The sequence below is a fragment of the Spinacia oleracea genome, chromosome 1, assembly GCF_020520425.1.
Source record: "Spinacia oleracea cultivar Varoflay chromosome 1, BTI_SOV_V1, whole genome shotgun sequence".
NCBI lineage: Eukaryota > Viridiplantae > Streptophyta > Magnoliopsida > Caryophyllales > Amaranthaceae > Spinacia > Spinacia oleracea.
The window spans coordinates 108,455,372-108,462,362 of record NC_079487.1 but is presented as its reverse complement, the minus strand read 5'-3'; positions in this window follow the sequence as shown (position 1 = coordinate 108,462,362).

Below are 6,991 nucleotides of genomic sequence, written 5' to 3'. Positions count from 1 at the left end.
GAAATTAAAAGAAGGTTTTTCAATGATAAAATGACTACAATAAAACAGGAGCATATCATAATTTCACTCAATCTCAACCCTTCAAATTTAAGGATAGACCTGATGGTTTATTTATTTAACAACAAAATCTCTTTTTTTTAAAAAAAAATATAAAGGGAAAAAGTTTCTGGTTTACAAGCACTCTATAATTTATAAACAATCAATGGGATAAAAAGGAAAAAAAAAAAAAACAAGCAGGGTTATCAGATTTGCAAACCTCCTCATCAAAAAGCAAGATATGCAAACCTCTCAAACCCACAATAATAATCAAATACGCCTATGTCAAAAAATAAAAATAAAAATAATAATAGTAATAATAATAATAATAATCAAATACCATTATCATCTAGAAGAGTGGGGCCCATAGCTAGAGGAGTGGGGGCCCAGATTGTTTCTCGGCTCCCCTCCAACTTCTTGTAGTTCACTTGATCTTTGTAGCTTGTTAAGCTTGTAACGTTTTGGTGTTTTCCCATAATAATAATAATAATAATAATAATAATAATAATAATATCGTTTTGGCCCAATTATCGTTTGATTTGGCTCTTCGGGCTTCTTTAGAGCGTATCGTGACTGCTTCGGGACCTGGGTTCGGTGACTGGCAATGGCGTCTTGCTACCTTGCCTTATTCTTATGGAGGATTGGGTGTTTATTCAGCTGGTGATGTTCGGCATTATGCTTTTCTTGCATCCCGTTTGCAGTCTTCTGGTTTGCAGGATTCGCTTCTTCGGCGTTCAGGTGTTGATGGTCCAGGGTCGGCCTTTGATGAGGCTCTTGGTCTTTTCAATAGGACCGTGGAGACCGACCTTATGAGTAGCCCTAGTGAGATCGCTGCCCCCACTCTCATGAAGAAATTGGCAGACATATATTTCACGAAGGTTACTGCTGATGCGGAATCCACCCACTCCTTATCTTCCCGTCATGTTGCCCTATGGAAATCACAGCAGGGGGATTCCTCCTCAGCTTGGTTGCGGGCAGTCCCCATCTCGGGTTTGGGCCAGACTATGAACGGTAAGACTTATCGTTCGGTTCTTTGCTATCGGTTGGGTATTCCGTTGTTCTCTGATTCGGCGCCTTGTTCTGCTTGCTCTCGGGTTTTCGATGGGGACATTTATGGGGATCATGCCGTGTCATGTGCTGGGACTGTGGGTATTAAACATCGGCATAATGTTGTTCGTGATACCCTTTTGGATATTTGCTATCGGTCGGGGATTTCTGCTCGCAAGGAGGTTAATGTTGGGCTGACTAGTGAGAGTAATGGAGCTCTTCGTCCTGCAGATATATTGCTTTATTCTTGGGATGGCGGTGTCGATGTGTGTGTTGACTTGACTGGGTCTTCCCCCATGACGCAATCTGGGTTGTCAGACTTCGTTCCGGGTCGGGTTGTGGCGGTTGCAGCGCAGCGGAAGCAGGATAAGTATGCGGCACGTTGTAGGGCTTTGGGTTACGGTTTCTTTCCTTTTTCCTTCTCTTCTTTGGGAGAATTAGAGAAAGGTGCTGTTTCGTTACTGAAGCGGGTCCAGGCGTACTCTAGGGCTCAAGACATTGGGGCACGGGCAGCTGCCCACATTTTCAGCAGGATCGGGTTCGCCATAGCTAGAGGAGTGGGGGCCCAGATTGTATCTCGGCTCCCCTCCAACTTCTTGTAATTTACTTGATCTTTGTAGCTTGTTAAGCTTGTAACGTTTTGATGGTTTCCCATAATAATAATAATAATAATAATAATCAATACCATTATCATCCATCATTCATTCATCATCTCCCCAACCCATCATAATCCTTTTACGTTCAAAACATATTATACATAAAATCTACTAACTGTTTAGATCTTCCTTAAAAAAAGTGGAAAAAACTATTCATGGAAGCTTTTTAAAAAAAAAAATTTATATCAACTATTCATAGAAGCTAATTACTTTCTAATTTTAATTTATTATTTTCTTTAAAAGTCAGGTAAAAATAAATAAATAAACGATATAGGTGTCATATATCAAAATATAAAGAATTTATAATGGCTAAAATTGATACGTAGCCATCGTAAAATACCGGAAAATTAAAAATGGAGACTTTTCATTAGCATCCACATTTATAGGCAAGTCCAAACGAAGAGATATCACTATATCATGTCCAAAACTCCAAAACCAAAACAATCATTAAATAATTTTATCCTGGCCCGCGGCCCGCCCATATAACCGGGTTTGAAATTTCTTGAGTAGGTACGAATATATCAGTCAGCTGTATTTTTCTTTTTTCTTATGTCCATTTAGCATCCACATTTCTAGGCAAGTCCAAACGAAGAGATATCACTATATCATGTCCAAAACTCCAAAACCAAAACAATCATTGAATAATTTTATCCTGGCCCGCGGCCTGCCCATGTAGCCGGGTTTGAAATTTCTTGAGTAGGTACGTATATATCAATCAGCTGTATTTTTCTTTTTTCTTATGTCCATTATTGTACAACGCATTAATTTTAATGTCGACTGTTACATTTACATAACGTGGCAAGTGGTAACTCATTAGTTGGTTTTAACAAACCGGATGTGTATCTTAAGATAAAGATGGGTACAGGGGCGGATCTTGAAAAGTTTTGCGAGGGTGGCCTGTAGAAAAAAATTAAGTAATATACTATTTTTTTTTTGGAGTTAGCACTCGGTTCACCTTTTGGCTAATCCGGATTCGGGTCTAATTCTGGGTGGATAGGTTTCAGTCCCCTCCCAATTGTTGTTGAGGGAGATCGAACACGGGTTCTCCCTACCAAGTTCAGGCCTAATCACCACTGAACCAACAAGCAATTGGTAGCAATATACTATATAATTATACAATTATACACAAATTTTATGGGAGTCGTAACTAAAAATATACTATAAAAATTTTCGGTGGGGGGGGGGGGTGACCGGGCGGGGGAGGCCCACCCCAACACCAACTAAGATCCGCCATTGGATGGGTGTGGCTGTGAGCCTATGACTCATGTCAAATTGGCTGACTTGAACCTGAATAGGTCCGAACCATGCCAAGTTAACTAATTACGTGTTGTATCGTGTTGAAAATTTTAAAAAGAGAATTCACGCACGGCACAAGCCCAAGCCCAAGCCAACCCTATATGCATTCATGTCGGTCTGTGCATGTCGTGTTATGTCTTATCGTTCTTTTGGATTTGACATAGTTCACAAGTAATCACAACCCATAACTTTGTGTCTGTGAGGTGCTTTTCTCATGATACGCCTTCTCATGCCTTGGACCGGAATGGGCCAATGCCTTTTTATCTAGAGATAAGTGATACAAAAGTCACATTATATTTTAAAGATTTTAAAATAAGTAATAATTGTCTATTACTCCGTAGTAAAAAGGGAAAATGTTAATATGTTCTGGTGAAACGTGAAATAGAAAATACAATACAATATCACTACAAAAATTTATATTATTAATGACTACTTAATAACGACGGGTCAAATATACCGTCGCAAAATCTTTTGTGACGGGGCTAACAACTAAATAATGAAGGAACAACCGTCACAAACGACGATATTTTTCATCAATGACGATCCCCTTCTATAATGGGTCTGAGACGGGAAATCCCGCCACTATTGGAATTAGCGACGGAATTTCCTGTCGTTAATGGTATAATTTCTTATTGTGTATCTACGTTCCCCTAAAAAAAAGTATAGTATGTACGTAGTAATAGTTTAGTGAAGAAACTATGTATGTATAACGTGCCAAAAAAAAAAAAAAAGCTTATAGTAGTAGTTGAATACTCCCTCCGTATTTTTTCAAGAGATACACTTGCCTTTTCCGGTCGTATTTTTTTAAGAGATACACTTGCCATTTTTGGTAACTTATCAACCCCATCACCTAATTAAATAATATATCTACTACACTTTATGACCCACCATCCAATTAAAAAACAATTTTACAACTACACCCACCCCACCCCCACCTCCACCTGTTCAAAAGGACATGGTTCCCAATGTACTTATTTATTAAAATATCTACTCAACCCCACTTCTTTTATTCTTCTTAAGACCCGTGCCCAACCAAGTGTATCTCTTAAAAAAATATGGAGGGAGTAGAAGATATAGGGACAACTATTTACTTCTACCAATGCTTTGAACATAAACTCCTCCAATAGAGTTCACATGTATATATACCACTAAATTGACAATCCAATTCAATACAAAGCAAAGAATTGATAAATGATCATTATTAACGGATAGCTAGCAACAAAGGTCAGCAAACAAGCGAAGGTAACAATTTTGTCATTTTTATCCTTTTTGTTTGTTTTTTTTCTATATGCACTTTACGAGATTTTTGTCATTTGTCGGTTGATGATTTGCAATTCTTTTTTTTACAGAGGTAACCGATTGATTAAGTTAGACTATGGGATATGATCGAATTGAAATGTTTAGCTAGAACCCTATATTCCAGGGAGTTACTTTAATGAGATGATTGTGCTTATTACAACTTAGTCGTGACTAAACCACCTACGTACAAAGTTACACATAAATAACAAATTAGTAGGAACGAGATCATACAATTAGAATGATGGCCGGATATGAAGCCCAAATACACACGTATACTAGCTAATTAAAAGGATAAAAGACTGACGTGCATGAGTGCACAAACACATGAAGGGTCGTGATTTCTTTAAGGTGCTTGGCCATGTTAGTCGCTTTAGTTTAGATTTTTCTTAGCACCAAAGTTAGGGCCATTATTCTATATAATCTAATTTAGGTGATTGGAATAATGGTAACATAAATTTCCAATCAGAAGAATAAGAACCCTAAACTAATATTCTTTTTCCTACACCCAAGACGGTGCATGTAGTCTTTATGGGAAGAGAGAGAAGTGCTCCTTCTCAATCGTATTCTAAGCCAAAAAATCCAAGGAGTTGAGGTTCGATCGTGTCGAGTGGATACGTGTATTTATAGAGATAGAGAAACGACAATTGAAATTCTCTTGATTGGATCAAGCATGAGGATTCGAGAAATCACGCATCAAAGAAGGTATATTCAAAGTTGATTATTAGATTTTGGTAAATGAATTAATGCATAGCATGAACAACAAAGAAATCATGCATAATAAAGAAGAAAAAAAATTAGGTAGAAGGCATACGTGAATAATTGATCGAATTGCTAGGTAGAATGAATTATTTTTCATGAATTGCATGCAATTAACATGCAAGGATGTCCCAACTACTTGTTCTTGTGAACCCAAGTATACAGATCAAGTAGTACAGATTACAAGTAGTATAAACTAGACGGAAGTAGTAGATTTACAAAGTAAGATTTTTATAATTGAAAAAAAAAAACGAAAATTGAAAAGATACCCGCAAGCTATTTAGGGTAATAATTCAACCTTTTATGGGGTTAGGTATAGATCCATGAACAGTGGTTTCAAGACTTCGAACCTAGAAAAAACGACTTTCATTAATATTGCTTGAACGATGAGTCTAGCTAGCTACCTTTAATTTAATGGGACTTCGATCTGATTTTGTTGTATGAAGAATCCGATCGATCTCTAGAGGAAAGCCGATTCACATGATCGAAAGTTGCCCTAACTTCCAAGGCTTATCTTCTTCCTTTTCTTTCTTGGCTTCCGAAAACACCCTTCGGAAAACTTCTACAGTAATGGCGATTCGATGATAGAGACGAAGAATTGAATGGATGCGAGTGCGCGATTCCCTTCACTTTATCACATCTTTATATATATAAATGAATGAAAAATAAAGGAGAAATTAAAGATCGATGCAAAGATGGCTTAGTGATAGAGTATAAAACTAATCTTGGGACTTCAACCATCAGCTTAAGCTTTTGGTTGAGTTGGTCCTTTGACACTTAGGTATGCAACTATTTTACATTTTTGCCCTAAATTATATGGAAATACAAGTTTAAAGGCCACTATATACATACTTTTAAGTTATATCAATATAAGTTCAAATTATTTCGTAAAAGTTACATTAAGTTAAAATTAATTAACAAGTGTAACAAGTTGCACCAAATTTAGATAAATATATAAATAAAAATGAACCAAATAATACTACTCCACATTTGTTAAAATTAAAATATTTTTTTGGAAATAATATAAAAGTTTGGTTCTTTTTTTTTTTTTTTCTATATAACTCAATTAATTACGGCAACTAAGGATTTTTTCATATTTTTCACCTATTAAGTTTCAGGTTTTTGTATTTATCACCTTATAAAATGTAATTTAATATTTACCACCTTATTTATATGAAACGTTTTGGATTCACCACTTTTAACGGATTTCATCTACTTTTTGTCTATGTGAGCCTACTTAACCAACTTTTTTAATTTCCTTCCTCTTTCCTTAGGTTTCCAATTAAATAAGTTAGTTAATTAGGGCCCCACGTGAATTGAAAGTTGGATAACTTCATTAAGAAGTGATGAATATAAAATATTTCGTAGAATTAAGGTAGTAAAATATGAACTTACATTTTATAAAGTAATGAATACAAAAATTAATTAAAACTTAAAAGGTTGTAAATATCGGAGAACTAGATTAAGAAGATTACTAAATTAAGAAGATTTTACAAATAAAAATTCTCACTTCATGCCAGTTGCAGATTCGAGATTCATAGTCAGAAGTGGCACCCAAATACATTACAATAACGATTTTTTTTAAAAAAAATACTAATACAATTTGGCTAGTAAAAAAAAATCTCCACTCTGCTATGAAAGGAAACCTAGTACCTTATCTTGAATTTTGGTCACCCGTGACTCGTGAGTATTTGAATATCCTCGATCAAGTCTCATACGTGATAAGTCACATTATCAAGTTGATGGTGTGGCGTGTTCATGCACTTTGATAACTTAAACACGTGGTGAAGAGAGAGAAGGGTAGAGACCTAAAGGGATGGATTGTTTGTAGGCGGGTGGTGCCTTGGTTTGGAGAAATGGAAGGTAAGTGCTAATGATGACCGTTTGTGGGAGGGGTTATG